Raw genomic sequence first — 19,604 nt, forward strand, 5'->3', positions numbered from 1 at the left:
ACCGTGCAGCAGCCTCTGACCGTGCAGCAGCCTCTGACCGTGCAGCAGTCTCTGACCGTGCAGCAGCCTCTGACCGTGCAGCAGCCTCTGACCGTGACCGTGCAGCAGCCTCTGACCATGCAGCAGCCTCTGACCGTGCGGCAGCCTCTGACCGTGCAGCAGCCTCTGACCATGCAGCAGCCTCTGACCGTGCAGCAGCCTCTGACCATGCAGCAGCCTCTGACCATGCAGCAGCCTCTGACCGTGCAGCAGCCTCTGACCGTGCAGCAGCCTCTGACCGTGCAGCAGCCTCTGACCGTGCAGCAGCCTCTGACCATGCAGCAGCCTCTGACCGTGCAGCAGCCACTGACCGTGCAGCAGCCTCTGACCGTGCAGCAGCCTCTGACCATGCAGCAGTCTCTGACCGTGCAGCAGCCTCTGACCGTGCAGCAGCCTCTGACCGTGCAGCAGCCTCTGACCGTGACCGTGCAGCAGCCTCTGACCGTGACCGTGCAGCAGCCTCTGACCATGCAGCAGCCTCTGACCGTGCAGCAGCCTCTGACCGTGCAGCAGTCTCTGACCATGCAGCAGCCTCTGACCGTGCAGCAGTCTCTGACCGTGCAGCAGCCTCTGACCGTGCAGCAGCCTCTGACAGTGCAGCAGCCTCTGACCGTGACCGTGCAGCAGCCTCTGACCGTGCAGCAGTCTCTGACTGTGCAGCAGCCTCTGACAGTGCAGCAGCCTCTGACCGTGCAGCAGCCTCTGACCGTGCAGCAGTCTCTGACCGTGCAGCAGCCTCTGACAGTGCAGCAGTCTCTGACCATGCAGCAGCCTCTGACCGTGCAGCAGCCTCTGACCGTGCAGCAGCCTCTGACCGTGCAGCAGCCTCTGACCATGCAGCAGCCTCTGACCGTGCAGCAGCCTCTGACCATGCAGCAGCCTCTGACCGTGCAGCAGTCTCTGACCATGCAGCAGCCTCTGACCGTGCAGCAGTCTCTGACCGTGCAGCAGCCTCTGACCATGCAGCAGCCTCTGACCGTGCAGCAGCCTCTGACCGTGCAGCAGCCTCTGACCGTGCAGCAGCCTCTGACCGTGCAGCAGCCTCTGACCGTGACCGTGCAGCAGCCTCTGACCGTGACCGTGCAGCAGCCTCTGACCATGCAGCAGCCTCTGACCGTGCAGCAGCCTCTGACCGTGCAGCAGTCTCTGACCGTGCAGCAGCCTCTGACAGTGCAGCAGTCTCTGACCGTGCAGCAGCCTCTGACCGTGCAGCATCCTCTGACCATGCAGCAGCCTCTGACCGTGACCGTGCAGCAGCCTCTGACCATGCAGCAGCCACTGACCGTGCAGCAGCCTCTGACCGTGCAGCAGCCTCTGACCGTGCAGCAGTCTCTGACCGTGCAGCAGCCTCTGACCGTGCAGCAGCCTCTGACCGTGACCGTGCAGCAGCCTCTGACCATGCAGCAGCCTCTGACCGTGCAGCAGCCTCTGACCGTGCAGCAGCCTCTGACCATGCAGCAGCCTCTGACCGTGCAGCAGCCTCTGACCATGCAGCAGCCTCTGACCATGCAGCAGCCTCTGACCGTGCAGCAGCCTCTGACCGTGCAGCAGCCTCTGACCGTGCAGCAGCCTCTGACCGTGCAGCAGCCTCTGACCGTGCAGCAGCCTCTGACCATGCAGCAGCCTCTGACCGTGCAGCAGCCACTGACCGTGCAGCAGCCTCTGACCGTGCAGCAGCCTCTGACCATGCAGCAGTCTCTGACCGTGCAGCAGCCTCTGACCGTGCAGCAGCCCCTGACCGTGCAGCAGCCTCTGACCGTGACCGTGCAGCAGCCTCTGACCGTGACCGTGCAGCAGCCTCTGACCATGCAGCAGCCTCTGACCGTGCAGCAGCCTCTGACCGTGCAGCAGTCTCTGACCGTGCAGCAGCCTCTGACAGTGCAGCAGTCTCTGACCGTGCAGCAGCCTCTGACAGTGCAGCAGTCTCTGACCGTGCAGCAGCCTCTGACCGTGACCGTGCAGCAGCCTCTGACCGTGACCGTGCAGCAGCCTCTGACCGTGCAGCAGCCTCTGACCGTGCAGCAGCCTCTGACCGTGACCGTGCAACAGCCTCTGACCATGCAGCAGCCACTGACCGTGCAGCAGCCTCTGACCGTGCAGCAGCCTCTGACCGTGCAGCAGCCTCTGACAGTGCAGCAGCCTCTGACCGTGCAGCAGCCTCTGACCATGCAGCAGCCACTGACCGTGCAGCAGCCTCTGACCGTGCAGCAGTATCTGACCGTGCAGCAGCCTCTGACCATGCAGCAGCCTCTGACAGTGCAGCAGTCTCTGACCGTGCAGCAGCCTCTGACCGTGCAGCAGCCTCTGACCGTGCAGCAGCCTCTGACCATGCAGCAGTCTCTGACCGTGCAGCAGCCTCTGACAGTGCAGCAGTCTCTGACCGTGCAGCAGCCTCTGACCGTGCAGCACTCCCTAAGTTATGGCACTGAAGGGTCAGTCTTAGCTTCATTTTTTTAATTAAAAAAAAAATCTGTATTTTCACAAGTAGGTTTACATTAACACTGCAATGAAGTTACTGTGAAAATCCCCTAGGCGCCACCTGATCGGGTACATGGAGGGAGAATTCAGAGTGTCCAATTCACTTAACAGCACATCCTTCGGGACTTGTGGGAGGAAACCGGAGCACCCGGAGGAAACCCACGCAGACACGGGGAGAACGTGCAGACTCCGCACAGCCAGTGACCCAAGCGGGAATCAAACCTGGGACCCTGGCGCTGTGAAGCCAGGCTTTTGATTAATAAGAGGATCAGGGGTTATGGGAGAAGGCAGGAGAATGGGGATGAGAATATATCAGCCATGATTGAATGGCGGAGCAGACTCGATGGGCCGAGTGGCCTAATTCTGCTCCTATGTCTTCTGGTCTTATGGAAGCAACAGTGCTAGCCACTGTGCTACCGTGCCACGGTATGGGACTGGAACTCACAACCTTCTGACTCAGAGCACTCCTAAACCGAGCCACAGGATATCAGCAGGATTCTTGTAGTTTGACGTCAAACAAATGACTGTGCAGTCTGCAGAGACCCCCGTCCACAGGCGTGTGTGACTGATGAGGGGCAGCTTGAAAGGACAGCTGAGCACCAGAAGGATTCCACAATCTTTCAGAGAAAAAAAAAATTACCAAGCTAATTCCAAAAATAAAAATTACACTTAAACAAATGAGCCCAGGAGTTTCAACAATCGAGGAGGCAGTTTTAAAATTGCAATTGAAACACCAAGTGTTCCTTATGCTCCAGTAGGACCGCAGCTCCTCCTCCACGTTCTTTCTACCTGCGGGTACTATTTTGAAAGGCATTTTTGACATGACGCGAGATGAGCAGCTGCTGTGCCATCCGGCATTTTCACCAAAGGCAACTGCTGCTCTCGTTAGGCGTCTAAGAGACGGGGGGGGGGGGCGGGATGATGTCCCATTCGCCCAGGTGCTCGTTTTAAATCTCAGACAATAAGAGCAATGAATCACGTTCCAGTTGAGCACCAGTCCAGTGCTGTAGAGCACTGTACAGAGTATGTAACAGTGTGTCTGATGCAATTCACTCTGCACTCAGGGAGCTGGTGGCTTGCTGGGAGTTGGGGGGGGTCACAGCACCCAGCTGCTGAGCATTTCGCTTGAAATTTAAAGTCAAATCTCAATGAAGAGCCTGGAGGGAACGGGAAACAATACTTTTCAACGCCCCTTGGGGAGAAAGCGGCGGGCGGGCGGGCGGGGGGGGGGGTGACTATTTAAAGTACATTATTCGAGCGCAGAAGCCTTTAAATTTGTCAACTCTTGCAGAAAGTCCTTGGAAAGGAAATAATAAAATGTCACGGCCAACGGAGGGTAGGGAATATCTATGAAATGGTTGCCAAATGCAGTATAATGAAAAATTCAAGGCTAGGCAAATTCTGATGGCCTTGCGCCCAAACAGTCCACTTACAGATGGTTCACATCTTTCCCTCAATAACTGCAGGAAACTGATCAACCAACTGTAAGTAATTTAATCATAATGTTCAGAGTTGTCTCCCCACCCCCTTCTCCACCCCGCCCCTTTTTCTCCTCTCCCCCCCCCCCCCCTTCTCCTGCTTTGAATTAATTCATGCAAAATGCTCTGGCAGTAAATTATTCCTTTTATTGCATCCAGGTTTTTATATCATTTGGAGTTGATTTTCATTTGATAAGTTTGTGTCTGCATACAACAAAAACAGGGGATTGGCTGGCTGGTTTGCAATTAGTTTTTGCTTCTCTCTCCGTACGTTCGACTTAACACATGAAGTGAATGCTAAACGTCTCTTGCCTTTGCTTCAGGCAGAGGTGCCTGCCTGTCTGTTGAATAGAGGATTCGAGCCATGAGAGCCAGGCGGACCCATACTCTGGTTTGCATCGTTTGCAAAGAGAAAATGAACAGGAGCCCAGAGCTGATACCAAATGCTGCCTGGTCTGCACATCGATATCTACCAATATAATACTGCACTCTGCACTCATGCCATATCCGCTTAATTAACCTAGCCCACATATTGTTTATCTCTCCACTTGGTTACAAAATAAAATAAATATTTTGTGATGCTGCCTAATTAAAAATTAAATTTGTGTATATATAATATAGGGGCAGCACGGTAGCCTTGTGGATAGCACAATTGCTTCACAGCTCCAGGGTCCCAGGTTCGATTCCGGCTTGGGTCACTGTCTGTGCGGAGTCTGCACGTCCTCCCCGTGTGTGCGTGGGTTTCCTCCGGGTGCTCCAGTTTCCTCCCACAGTCCAAAGATGTGCAGGTTAGGTGGATTGGCCATGAAAAATTGCCCTTAGTGTCCAAAATTGCCCTTAGTGTTGGGTGGGGTTACTGGGTTATGGGGATAGGGTGGAGGTGTTGACTTTGGGTAGGGTGCTCTTTCCAAGAGCCGGTGCAGACTCGATGGGCCGAATGGCCTCCTGCACTGTAAATTCTATGATATGTTTCTGGAATCTACCTCTTCATTCACCTGAGGAAGGAGCAGTGCTCTGAAAGCTAGTGTTTGAAACAAACCTGTTCGACTTTAACCTGGTGTTGTAAGACTTCTTACTGTAATTAAAAATAAGCCTTCCAGATCAATGGAACATTTTTCTCTTTTTCTTTTCCAATCAGTACTGAACATCTTTAATGAGCCCAGGGACGGAAATAGCTGTTTATTTTGTTCAGTTTTATTGGCGACAAAGAAAGCTTGCATTTATATTGCTCATTTTCATGATCTCAGGATTTTGTGTGGGGTTTTATAGCCAGTGAAATACTTTATTGAAGCGTGGTCACTGTTGCAATGTTGGGAAATTTGCATTTAATTTGTGCATGGCAAGATCCCACAAGCAACAATGTGATTACAACCAGCCAATTTAAAAAAAATGCTGCTTGAGGGTTAGATTTCTTTAAATATAAATTTAGAGTACCCAATTCTTTTTTTTTTACCAATTAAGGGGCAATTTTCGCAGCCACTCCATCTACCCTGCACATCTTTTTGGGTTGTGGGGGTGAGACCCACGCTGACATGGGGAGAATGTGGAAACTCCACACGGACAGTGACCCAGGGTCGGGATCGGACCCGGGTCCTCGGCGCTGTGAGGCAGCGAGGGTTAGACATTGGCCAGGACATTCCCCTGCTTTTTTACACCCACCTCACAGGGGTATCCGGGGCCTGTAGAGACATTGTAGGGCCAAGAGACATTGACCACTCAATTAAGTTTGCAAATTAGGCCCAAGGCTCGGAAGCAACAGCAAGGGAAATTTGTAATTACTTTAAAACATTTAGGGAATCTGTAATTGCTTTTACAAGTGTTTAAAGATGACTTTTAAGCATTTGCATGACATGTAAAGGGATCAATTATAATTTTTGGATAATAAAAATTGCTGATCCATATGGCCTGGTGACCCTTGACCTGAAGCTGTACCTACAGGAAGGAAGTTAAAATACTGAGGCTGTGAGGCAGAGCCACAAAAGAGCAAAGGGAAGAGTTGTAACGAGGAGTCAGAAAGCTGGATTCCTGTGGGGTCGGAAAGTACATTTAGAATGGCTGTCCCGGTTTCTTACCTTCTGAGTAATTGAATGTCTGGAATCAGCCATACTGTGAAAAGATAACGGTGGTTTTGGTAGATCCAACTACCAAGATGGATGAGGAGAGTTGAGAAGGTCCGAGAGAGAAGTGTGCCATTGTGTGGATGTTTGCACAGGTGGTGCCCTGTTTACATGGACACTGCTGCCTGCACAGTCTTATTAAGTCCTTGAAGGAAGAAGACTGGAATTTTGCCCAAAGAAGACCTCAGTTTAGAAGAATTTTGTCTCTGAAAATGTTTACCGTAGAGAGAGGGTGGACGCCTAGAAACTCTACGCGATAGTTCTAATATATTGCAAAATTTGAGGCGCGATATATCGGGAAAACAACAGAGTCCCGTTTTAGGCACATTTAGCTTGGTGTTTCTCGGAGCCTGCAGCACCAAGAACGACCCCGCTATCAAACAAGACTTTGTTTTTTCTCGGCCTTGGTTGAGGAAAGCCCCGCCAAGGCTGCAGTTACATTCATTTCCTGCACTGACAAGCTCAATTCGTCATTTTGAAACGCCACCCCGATCTGTCGATCCCCACCATGCCCTCCGGACCCTCCCAACATCCAAACTTACCGATTAGGTCATCTTCAAGCACCATCTCACCTGACCTCATGAGGACAGGGCACCCCCGGGCCTGATCTCCGGCAAGGGCAACCTGGCAGCTGGGCACCTTGGCACTGTCAGTCTGGCAACCTGGCAGTGCCCCTGGCAGGGTGCCCAGGTGGCAGCAGTGCCAAGATGCCTGGATGGCATCGGGTTGCCAGGATACCACCCCACCCAAAGCCTGACCACTCATGGGCTTCCGATCGCCTGGGAGGACTCGCAAATGTCATCACGCCTGGTTCACTTTGTTGAAATGAGTTCTAAATGGCGCCATGGGAAGATCTCCTTGGCGCGGGTGTTTGTCTCCGGGACTTGGGAGACTCCAGTATAGACATACTTAAGTGAAGCTAACGGCACACTTATGTATGCAAATTTGGATCCTGCACAGTGAGGGTGAGATTCCGATGACGACATCTCGTGGGATCTCATGAGAACTCGTGAGGCATCCCAAGCAACGTAAATCTCATGAGAGACCACTCGCGAGATTTAACAGTGTCGTCTCGTCACTGAGTCGGACGCGATGAGGACTTGCGATCGTACCCTGATCATTTTGTTATATTGCGCTCTCTACTGCCCTCTCTGGTGGGGAGGTGTAAATAAAGACTGCCAGCAGCCGAGCGCGTGCTAGTCTTATTCAGTGCAATACAAAACAGAAAGATGCTGACAAGGCTAGGATGGATTTTTGCCACATTTAATGTGAGAAATTAAGATTGAAGAACATTGTGACATATTTTTGGAACTCCTAAAGTTGATTTTGAGAAAGTTTGGGCAATTTGAAAGATTTCTCTGCGTACACATGGTATTCAAGTAGACAGTCAGCATGGTACATATTGAAAAATGGCACTGAACGCATATTTGGGAAATGGGGAAGTTCAGCCTTAACAAAGAGAATTGATGTACTGTGTATGAAGGTTACACATTTGGCTGAAAGCAAATAAAATAGTAGATGAGGATAAAGTAAATGTTTTCTCAGCACATTCCCATGCCCTTTTCACCCTAGTTAATTGCTTTTGATGTGTGGTCACTGTTGTAATGTAGACAACACAGCAGCCAATTTGCATACAGAAAAATCCCACAAACAGCAATTAAATAAATGAACAATTGGTGCTATTTAGAGGTACAAACGTTGACGCTGCTCAATCCTACAAGAGGCAATTAAACACAATCAGAGCTAGATGGGATTGGGGCTAATATATCAGCATTGATTTAGAATTGGTTAACAGGCAGAACACAGTGAGTAGGCATAAATGGGTCATTCTCCGGCTGGTGAGCTGTTAGTGGGGTGCTGCAAGGATCTTTGCTTTGGCCCCAGCTAGTCACAACCTATATCAATGATTTGGATGTGGGAGCCAAATGTAATATTTCCTACTTTGTTAATGACACAAAATTAGGTGGGAATGTGAGTTGTGAGGAGGATGCAAAGAGACTTCAAGGGGAAGCAGACGGGCTAAGTGAGTGAGCAAGAACATGGCAGATAGAATATAATGTGGAAAAATGTGAAGTTATCCATTTTAGTAGGAAAAACAGAAATTCAGAGTATTTCTCAAATGGTGAGAGGTCGGGAAGTGTTGCTGTCCAAAGGATCTGGGCCTCCTTGTTCAAGAATCACTGAAAGCTAACATGCAGGTACAACAAGCAATAGTATGTTGTCCCTTATTGCTGGAGGATTTGAGTACAGTAGGAAGGATGTCTTTCTGTGGTTGTATGGAGCCTTGGCAAGACCGCACCTGGAGTATTGTGTATAGTTGGGCATCCCCTTGTCTAAGGAAAGATTTACTTGCTATAGAGGAAGGAAAACAAAGGTTCACCAGGCTGATTCCTGAGATGGCAGGATTGCCATGTGAGGAGAGATTGATGAGACTGGGCTGGTGTACCCAAAGGTTAAAAGAATGAGAGATGATCTAATTGAAACAAACAAAATTCTCCAGGACTCAACAGGGTAGATACAGGAACGATGTTTCCTCTGGCTGGGGGGGGGGTGAGTGTAAAATAATAATACTAATAATCTTTATTAGTGTCACAAGTAGGCTTACATTAACACTGCAATGAAGTTACTGTGAAAAGCACCTAGTCGCCACACTATGGCGCCTGTTCGGGTACACTGAGGGAGAATTCAGAATGTCCAATTCACCTTCCAAGCACATCTTTCGGGACTTGTGGGAGGAAACCTGAGCACCCAGAGAAAACCCACGCAGACATGGGGAGAACATACAGACTCCTCACATAAATTGACCCAAATTGGGAATCAAACTCGGGTCCCTGGCGCTCTGAGGCAACAGTGCTAACCACTGTGCCAACATGCTGCCCGAACCAAGGAACACAGTCTCAGAATAAAGAGTAGGCCATTTGGGACTGAGATGAGAAGGAATTTCTTCACTCAGAAGACGGTGACTCTTTGGAATTGTCGACCCCAGAGGGCTGTGGAAGCTCAATCATTGTTCAAGACAGAGATCAACAGATTTCTAGATATTAAAGACATCAAGGGATGTGGGGATATACAGGAATATGGTTCATGTAGAAGATCAGCCATGATCTAGTTGAATGGCAGAGTAGATTTGAGGGACTGAATGTCCTGCTCCTCTGTTTCTATGCGAAGCTGGTAACAAACATCAAGTTCAGATTGGACATAATCAGAGATGTTGCGAGAGTAGAGTCACACTAATGGAAATGGAAGGAGATACTCTGACCGAAAGAGAAAGAAGCCAGATAGATAAATTAAGAGTATGTCACACATTCCGCTATAAAGGAAAAACAATTATTTTTACATGTAAGTTCCTCTGACCGTATCAGTATTATATGTTTTGGTTGTGAGTACAACAAGGATGCAATCAGACTGTTAAGTTCCAGCTATTCTAGATGTTGGTTTAGTCATATTTTATTTTGGGAAATTATGATCCATTAATGTATCGTTTTTTAAGTGAGGAGGGAGTGTTGTATATTGCAATATTTGAGCATTTTGTTATATTGCCCCTCTCTGCTCCCCTCTCTGTTGGGGAGGTGTAAATAAAATTATTTCAATAATAGTTACCATCAACCGAGCACATGTTAGTCTTACTCAGCACAATGCACAATAGTCTTTGTGGTATTTGATGTTGTACATGTAAATTATAGTTCATACCATTCGTGACTTGCCTGTTAATCTATGTTTCATTTATGTTTGTTCTGATTTATGTTAAAGTAAAATGACATAAAGTGAAACCTTTATGGTTAATTTCTTTATCTGGAGGTCATTTGGTAAAGTTCTTTTGGTTTACGGACCCCCATCGGCATTGTAGCACATCCAAGGTGTATACAGAGATGAAAAGTTTGGAGGAAACATCAAGGCAAAGTTTACCTTTAATAAGCATATTTGTCATTGTGGCACATGTCAGAAAACAAATACTTAGCATGAAGAAGGGGATAAGATAAAGAATGACATCTCTACAATTCTTTCCTGAAATTGTGTAGCAGAAGCACCAAACCTCAGGACCAGAGACTCCCAATGACCGATATGAGGTGAAATACTGAAATTCCTCCACGTGCAGTCAAACAAATTTCTACTTCCCAGTGATGCACAGCCACTTGGCAGAGAGCGTTGCATCCTCCACCATTGAGAGGAAATCATGGGCCCCACTCAGCCCCAGGTTAACCCTTAACATACCAGCTCCTTTGACAACAAGGTTTTTTCATTGACCATATCTGCTAACTCATCAGACCAACTTCAGTGCTTGGAGTTGATTTTGGGATTAGGTTAGGTTCTTGATGGCCGAAGGGCCTCTTTCTGTGCTGTAAAGCTCTATGACTCTGACTCTACAACAGTGGTCATTGTTAACGCAACTCCTCCATCAGATCTCTGTCATATGAGTTTAGTCAAGTATTAGATACCCCAAACAATAGAATTACGGATGAATGAAAGATTGCATTGATGTAGCACCTTTCACCATGACTCAATGCAATTTACAGATAATGCATTACTCTTGGAAGTGTTGTCATTGTTGTAATGTAGGGAAAAGGGCAGCGGATTTGCACACAGCAAGATCCCACATTATGACCAGATAATCTGCTATAGTGATGTTGCTTGAGAGATAAATATTGGCCAGGACGCTCCTGCTCCTCTTCAAATGTCATCTACGCTCTAGAAACTGATATTGCTTCACTGCATTCAACTGTACAAAGATCACAATCACATTCCAGTGGCTGGATCACAGAATCACAGAATAAGTACAGCACAGAAAAAGGCCATTCAACCCTTCCTTTCTATGCTGGCTCCCTGGATGAGTAATCAACCCAGTACCACCCATCACCTTCTCTGTGTATCCCTGCACATTCCTTCCCATCAGATAATAATCCATTTCCCGATCGAATGCCTCAATTGACCCTGCCTCCATCGCACCCTCAGTCTGCACAATCCAAATCTCAACCACTCGTTGTGTAAAGCAGTTCTTCCTCATGTCTCTGTTGCTTCATTCGCCAATTACCCTAAATCTCTGATCACTGGTTCTCAATTCTTCCACCAATAGGAACGGGTTTCTCACCATCTACACTGTTCAGATCCCTCACGATCTTTAAAAAAAATAAATTTAGTGTATCCAATTAAATATTTTTTCCAATTAAGGGTCAATTTAGTGTGGCCAATCCACCTAACCTGCAAATCTTTGGGTTGTGGGGGTGAAACCCACGCAGACATGGGGGAGAACGTGCAAACTCCACACAGTGACCCAGGGCCGGGATTTGAACTCAAGTCCTCAGCACCACAGTCACAGTGCTATCCACTGCGCCACATGCCGCCTAACCCCTCACGATCTTGAATATCTCTATCAAATCACCTCTCAACTTTCTCGCAGGAAAACAGTCCCAACTTCTTCAATCTATCTTCATAAATGAAGTTCTTCACCCCGGAACTATTCTCAGGAATCTTTTCTCCACTATATCTAATGCCTTCACATCTTTCCTAAAGTGTGGACCCAGAGCAAGATACAATTCTCCAGTTGAGGCTGACTCAGCATTTCATACAGGTCTAATAAAGCCTCGGATACTGTATGCTTTATTTAACTGCTTTCTCCTGACATAAGAACATAAGAACTAGAAGCAGGAGTAGGCCATCTGGCCCTTTGAGCCTGCTCTGCCATTCAATGAGATCATGGCTGATCTTTAATCATGTTTAATAACTTTCTCAAACATTACAATCAGTTCAAAGCGTGCACTCTAACCACCCCCCTCCCCCACCTTGTAGCATCCCCCCATCCCCCGCCCCAACCCCCACCCAATCCAAGAGGGTAGAAATTCTTCCCAATGGAGCAGAGATTGTTCCCAATAGATCATGGATTACAATCTGTTCTGAAGTACTGTTATGAAGAAGGGTCATATTGGACTGGAAATGTTAATTCAGTTTCTCTCTCCACAGATGCTGTCACCCGTGCTGTGTTTTTCCAGCACTTTCTCTTTTCAGCTGTTGCTTTCAGACGTGTTGTCTTTCAGTTGAGACATTAAGCAGAGGCCTCGTCTACCTTGTCAGATCCTATGACATTCTGAAGAGGAGCATGAGCGTCCTGGCCAATATTTATCTCTCAAGCAACATCACTAGAGCAGATGATCTGGTCATAATGTGGGATCTTGTTGTGTGCAAATCCACTGCCCTTTTCCCTACATTACAACAATGACAACACTTCCAAGAGTAATGCATTATCTGTAAATTGCATTGGGTCATGGTGAAAGGTGCTACATCAATGCAATCTTTCATTCATCCGTAATTCTATTGTTTGGAGTATCTAATACTTGACTAAACTCATATGACAGAGATCTGATGGAGGAGTTGCGTTAACAATGACCACTGTTGTAGAGTCAGAGTCATAGTGCTTTACAGCACAGAAAGAGGCCCTTCGGCCATCAAGAACCTAACCCAATCCCAAAATCAACTCCAAGCACTGAAGTTGGTATGATGAGTTATCAGATATGTTCAATGAAAAAACCTTGTAGTCAAAGGAGCTGGTATGTTACCTGGGTTAAGGTTAACCTGGGGCTGAGTACAGTACTGCCCACCGGTGATATAAGAAGTTACCCGACGAGACCTTAGGTCAGCAGTCGAGAGCAAGCAACATGTAAGGACATGTCATGGAGTCCTCTCCATAGCTGTACCCTCTGCTATACATATGTACATAGTTTAGTAATATTACCAAAGATTTTTTGGTAACTTCTACCAGGCTGCTTAGTGGTGTCCAAGCAGAACACCATAGGTAGCGATAACCCAACAAAACACACCTGGAAACTCCTTTCGAAAATGCAGAGTGTTTGGTGAATCACAAAATTTCAGTGTCTCGCCTTTAAAACGTTATATTGTACATTTATTAAAATTCAATATGGTGCATATGACCATGATGTTCGAACCAAACCCTGAGTTATGTATGGACATACTGGACTTTTAAATAAGGCGTGTTTTTTAAAAAGACATACAAGCCAAAGACGACTGAGGATGCAAATTCTGAGAATGTGAAAATCAGTGACTGTCTGAGAGGTTCTTGTGTGGGTGATACTAAGAGACAGGCAATGGAATGTCACACCCTATCTCAGACAGGCATTCCAAAGAAATAAGCCATGCAAAAGGGTACTGCCATCTCCTGTGGAGATAATGGAAGCTGATTATCATCTCAGCAGGAATATCGTGCAAGTTATGCCCCAAGTCTGTTATGTGGGTCTTCCTCACCAAAGAATATGCACAGGTCCGGGTTACAAATCCAGCGGCAAAACGTGGTGTGCGAATTACTTCTGGGTATGTCAGTGTCTGTGACACAGAAGCAAAAGAAGACAACCACAGTGAACAGCTGCGTCCTCTCTATGATTGCTGAAGCAAGCTGAAAAGGAATTTGGACTTCTCTCAGGTAAACTGTCGGACCTTAGAATCTTGATACCAACTATTCAACTGCTGAATTCACAAATCACTTACACCTGCAACGTTTCACCATCTACTCCTCACGGACCGGCGATAGACTAATTCATATTTTTTCAAACTTATTTTTGGACTCAGTTCTAATTTCTAATCTGTGTGAATGTATGTTCATGTGTTTTATTATTTGGTAGCTAATAAATTCACTCTCTCTTTAACTCAAAAAACCCTGGTTAGATTTGCTCCTTTTAAAACATAAATACAGAGGGACTGGGAAAAGTGATGCGCAAGGGGATGGGTCCTTTTTGAAGTAATCTTGTGTCGGTCAACCGAGGGGACTGAATAAAGAAAGGGAGTCAGTTCATCCCTCCTTACCCGGGCCAGAACAATTTGGGGGTATCCCATCCAGAGTTTAACAAATTGGGACACTGCAAGGACAGTTCCCGCAGAGGGGATGAAGGGTAACGAACATGGGGAGCATGCCAGTGAACCGGTCATAACAGATTGGGGGCTCGTTCTGGATAACAAATTTGGAGGCCTTGCCTGGGGACCGGTTACTGCGTATGTTGTTTCAAATAGACCATGATAGATGATATGCAATCTTGTTTCAAAACCTCTTCATAATAACACCAAGGGTCATAAGAACATGAGTAGGAACAAGAGAAGGTCGTTCAGCTGCTTGAGCCTGTTCCGCCATTTAACAATATCATGGCTGATCTTTTACGTCAACTCCATTTTCCTGCAATGTCCCCATATCCCTTCATTCCAGTACTCCGCAAAAATCTATCAACCTCTGTGCTGAATATACTCATCACCTGATCATCCATATCTCTCTGGGAAGAAATGTCTCTACATCTCAGGTTAATGTGTATATTTGCCAAAAAGTGACCCGCCCCTTTCCTGAGACTGTGACCCCTTGTTCTAGATTCCCCGCTTTCAGCGGCCACGCTGCACTGTGGCTAGCTGCTTTTTGGGTGCAGCGTGGCCGTTGAATCGCACCCAAAGTCATTTTGGGGGAAAATTCCACCCATGTTTCAATTAGAAGGACAGCAGTCTTCTTCAATGTGTATCAGCCTGATACAATTTAAGGTGGTCCACAGAGCGCACTTGACGGGGGCGAGGTTGAGTAGGTTCTTTGGGGTAGAGGACAGATGTGGAAAGTGCTCAGGGAGCCCGGAGAACCATGTCCATATGTTTTGGTCATGCCCGTCACTGGAGGGGTTCTGGAGAGGAGTGGCGGGAACAGTATCTCAGGTGGTGAAAGTCCGGGTCAAGCCAAGCTGGGGGCTAGCAATATTTGGAGTAGTGGACGAACCGGGAGTGCAGGAGGCGAAAGAGGCCGGCATTCTGGCCTTTGCGTCCCTAGTAGCCTGGCGAAGGATCTTGCTAATGCGGAAGGAGGCAAAGCCCCCCAGCGTGTATGCCTGGATAAATGATATGGCTGGGTTCATAAAGTTGGAGAGGATTAAGTTCGCCTTGAGAGGGTCTGCGCAGGGGTTCTACAGGCGGTGGCAACCGTTCCTAGACTACCTCGCGGAGCGTTAGAGGAAGGTCGGTCAGCAGCAACCTTGGGGGGGGGGGGGGGGTTGGGGGTGGAGGGGACGTCCTGGGAGGAGGGGGGGACTGCCTGGGAGGGTGGATGAGCAAGAGATAACATGAAGGGTTGGGGAAACTGGCACGTACGGGTGAGGGCCAGTGTACAAAGCTGTGTAAATATATCATTTTGCCATGTATATATCTTGCTCTGCGCGATTTCTCTTTTTTTTTGTTACGGGGGGGGGGGGGGTTATTGTTTGTAAGGGAGAAAAATTGTGTTAAAAAACTTTAATAAATATATATTTTTAAAAAAATGACAGAGTCATGTAACAATGGCAATTCAATTCGTCAGTACAGGATTGCATTTCCCAAATCCAAACAAATGCAGCCTGAGGATCCTTCGGGGTAGGGATTGCTCCTGTGTTCATTTTATGTGTGCAAAGTGGGCGCAACGTGGTCTAATTTTGAGGACCAATGTCCTGTCCCCATGGATGCTTGAAAAGTGCCTGACGTGCATCCCTGAAAGTTTCCTAAAACAGGTTTGAGGTCTTACCTTTGTAAATTAAGGCCATATTTTAGGCCCCCCTCGCCAAGATTGATCTGCGACGAGTGAGGATGGTCAGGGTTCTTCAGCGGCTCTTCACGGCTTCCTGATGACTGCGCCCTCCACCCCATTCCCTGCCCACTGCATCCCTCTCATTGATAATGACCCTCACGCCATCACAACAAAACAAGAGCAGCTCACCAGCAGGAAATCACTCTTAAGTGCAGCCTCGGGGAAGCCTCGGCGGCGAGAAAAACTCTCCGAGGCCAAAAGAAATGGCAAAGTGCCATTGAATAGCGCAATATTTCTCAGCACTGCAGCTGCCAAAAAATGCCCTGCTAAGCACGCCCGACACAGGACTTAGTTTTATGTTCGCTGAATCGTACCCGAAGAGTTTGAAGACTACTTAAACACGTGTGGAGTTCAACATATTAAGTCAGCACCTTCCCACCCATCCACGAATGGTTTAGCCAAAAGGTTTGTCCAGTACTTGAAGCATGTTTGAAAGCTTCCAAGTAGCAAGGTTCACATCAACACTGCGGACAGGTTTTTCTCAACATATCAAAATACAACACATGCAACTACACAAAGTTCACCAGCTTTACTATTGATGAAAAGGAAGCTGAATACTAACTTTGATTTACTCTTGCCAGAGGAGGCACCTGACGTCATAGAGTGAAACCAGCAGTCGCAGATCTTGAGATGAGGAAGTAACTCAAAGAATCACTCGTTTCAACAAGAGCACCAAGTGTTACCACGTAGCTCCACCATTCATGAGAAGTGGGCTCCTGCGATGGTACTGGCTCAGACTGGGCCAATATCCTACACGGTCCAAAGGACAGACAAAATTGTGTGGAGACACCATGAGGATCAATTATTGCCAACGCATGTTTGTGTGCCAGTTCCAGAACTCCCTCAAGGGGCTGTTTAGCACACTGGGCTAAATCACTGGCTTTGAAAGCAGACCAAGGCAGGCCAGCAGCACAATTTGATTCCCGTAACAGCCTCCCCGAACAGGTGCTGGAATGTGGCGACTAGGGGCTTTTCACAGTAACTTCATTTGAAGCCTACTTGTGACAATAAGTGATTTTCATTTTGACTGTATAACTGCTCATTCATCTACAGAAGAATAGATTGCATCAGAAGTATTTGCTATTACTAGACTTCCCTTGGAAAAAATGACTATAATGTCTTCCAGGGTAGAAACATCCACTGGAGAACCTGAAAATACATCTGAGGTCAAGAATAACAAAGTCCCGGAAGTGCTCAGGCAACCAGTGAGAAATAGATGCCCACCTGATTGTCTATCTTATTGACTGTGTTATTACAATGTAATAATTTTGATGCCTGCAATTGTATATAGATGTAAATGACTATGTTAAATACTAGTTATTAACTGTGTTGGACCTTAAAAGTAAAGGGGGAGGGATGTTATATATGTGGTTATTGTTGTGTGCAATGACTCTTTAAGAACCAAGTCACATGACATTCGTGACATCATCAGCTACTTTGTGGTCTTTTGAGAAGTCTAGTGCCAAACCTTGTACAAGTAAAGACTGGTTCAAAAAGCCTCTGTTGATTTTGCATTCAACCCATGTGTTTTGGTAATCTATTGTTTTCATGTTATTCTCAAGATACATCAACAGCGAACGCCAACAATGCGGGAGACCATCTGGGAGCTGTACTGAAGGGCACCGGTCGAGGCTGCAGAAGCGTATCTTCAGGATCCCAGTGCAACACTCAGTTAATGACCAGCTGGCACAGTGAGCCTCATTATAACAGGCCTCCACCTCAGTCTCAGGCCTCAGCAGTGGCATCATCAGCCAAGACCACAACGGTTATCCCTTGTCCCCCACCGGCTCTCCAGACAGCCTGAGGTGGTATCCGAAGACCCTGGGGATCCACGATACGAAGCTGTTATGCACGCTTCCAGGCAAGTGTGAACAGACGTGCATTATGGTCATGCAGTAGTTACATACAATTTGTACAATCAGGGAGTGGAACCCTTTCTAATTGACAAAGGGCACTCTCAGAGCCACGGTGCTCTCAACATCAAATGTGTCCCATTGATGAGTCGCAGGACCTGCGGCATTCCATAGATGGAAGTGAATCCTGCAGCCTTCTCATCTTGATGGGCCCGGTCAAGGTCAAAGTTGATCTTCTCAAAAGTCCAGGCATACAGAGCATCCGTGACCTCTCGAATGCACTTGTGAACTGATGACTGTGAAATCCCACACGGATCACCGGTCAAACCCCGGAATGATCCGCTCGCAAAATAGTTCAGGGTTGCCGTGACCTTCACGGCCACAGGGAGCAAGAATCCTCTTTCTCCACGTGAGGTTTGCCAACTTGTGGCCCAGGTCACCTTCTCCGATGCCTTTGAGCCCCCTCTTCGGCAAGATAGGTGGACAGCCCTTGAGCCTGTCCAGCGGCCCTCTGTCCTCCTGGCTCAGGCTCCTCCCTGGGTTGTGCTTCTCTGAGTCTGTCTGTGTCCACTGCTGATATCAGAATAATGCCCAATTCCACTGGCTACATCTCGAAACAAGTCAGTAATCTGGGAAGGTTGGGAGAAAGAGAGAAAGACAATCAGTTAGGTGATTCATCCCGTTGCCCTCAACCACTCCCAACACCCATTGTCCTCTTGGTCCTGAAAGCTGATAGCCCTACACCATCGCTCCCAGTGCTACCTCAATTTTCTGCTGCCCATCACACAGCATCAATTGACCGGCCATAGTCACTGCCCTCGCCGCTTCAGAGTGGCCTGTGGGCTCGGTTCTCGTTGTTCCCTTTCTTTTTATAGGCAGCAGTGGGGGTCATCGTGTGTTTGGCAAATTAACGCCCATGTGAACCTTGAGGATGGTTGGGCCCACCCAAGACATTCGAGTGGTCACAGCTGTGAGGCTCAACACTATCCCACCTAATGCCCTGCACCCAACCTTCATCCATTGACACTTAAGGTTTCAATCCCTCATCTTAACTGCGAGACTGTGGGCAGCAGGCAGTGTTGAGAGTGAAATGATTATGACCAATTCATTGGACGAGCAATGGAGACAGTCGGGAGGTGGTGGGGAGGTTGTGGAGCCCAGGCCACCCACAATGTCTGCCCATTCCTCCCCCTCCCTCGCACCCCCTCTGTGGTCAACACAGCCCAGGCCACCCTCACACCAATCTGGCAGAGCACCGAGGCAGGTTGCAATAGTGCGAACAGGTGTTTATTGTGAGAACGTATATACAGATTTGTGCCCTAGCCCTCATCACTAAACTGTGCCCTGTACGCATGCCAACTTAATTGGTGTCCAACTTTCAGACCTTACGGGCCCTAACGCTACGTCTTGGTGGATCCCCAGACGGCCCATCAGTAGTGCAGGTGGCCTGCTGTGATTCCTGCCCTGCGACCTGGGTCCCCATTGGTGACCATTTTCTGGGGCAACCGGGCCTGGATGGGCTCAGCTGTTGCTTGGGTGTCCCAGGTGGCATTTGTCATAATATACATCTATGCATATAATGGAGTGCAGACAGGCAGTGATTGACACACAGGATGACCAGTAAGCACACAGAATAGAGCAGCCAATCACCAGACAGGACACAACCACTATAAAGCCAGAGGGCACCAGTTTTCCCGCTCCCTCGGGACCCAGCCTCTGAGACAGTCAGAGTTAGTGAGCCGGCCAGTGCAAACACCATGTGGTAGCGAGTAAGTCTGGTTAGGCTAGTATCAGGTCTCCAGTCAAGTCAGCATAGTGTCAACCCATAGTTGAACATGTATAATAGTTTAGATGTTAAATAAAATTGTGTTGCATCTTATCAAGTGTTGCAGGTCTGTCTCTCGCTACACTGCATCAAGTGCAGTCCACATCGACCCAGCCTACCCAACACATCAGCATGGTGCTGCCCTGTTCTGCCCGCTGCTCACCAGATGCGTCAGGTACAGGAGGGGGAAGTCCATGGTGCTATGGTGTTCCGGGCCTCCCCTGCAGGAGT

General features: G+C 48.0%; 1 long non-coding RNA gene across 1 annotated transcript; it reads left to right on the plus strand.

The window, feature by feature from the left end:
- Nucleotides 1-3,747: 3,747 nt before the first annotated feature.
- LOC140396375 (uncharacterized) lies at nucleotides 3,748-19,427 on the plus strand. The gene is made up of 2 exons (XR_011936510.1): nucleotides 3,748-4,001; nucleotides 17,258-19,427. It is a non-coding gene; the product is annotated as an uncharacterized lncRNA (long non-coding RNA).
- Nucleotides 19,428-19,604: the final 177 nt, after the last annotated feature.

Source organism: Scyliorhinus torazame, chromosome 19 (assembly GCF_047496885.1).
Source record: "Scyliorhinus torazame isolate Kashiwa2021f chromosome 19, sScyTor2.1, whole genome shotgun sequence".
NCBI lineage: Eukaryota > Metazoa > Chordata > Chondrichthyes > Carcharhiniformes > Scyliorhinidae > Scyliorhinus > Scyliorhinus torazame.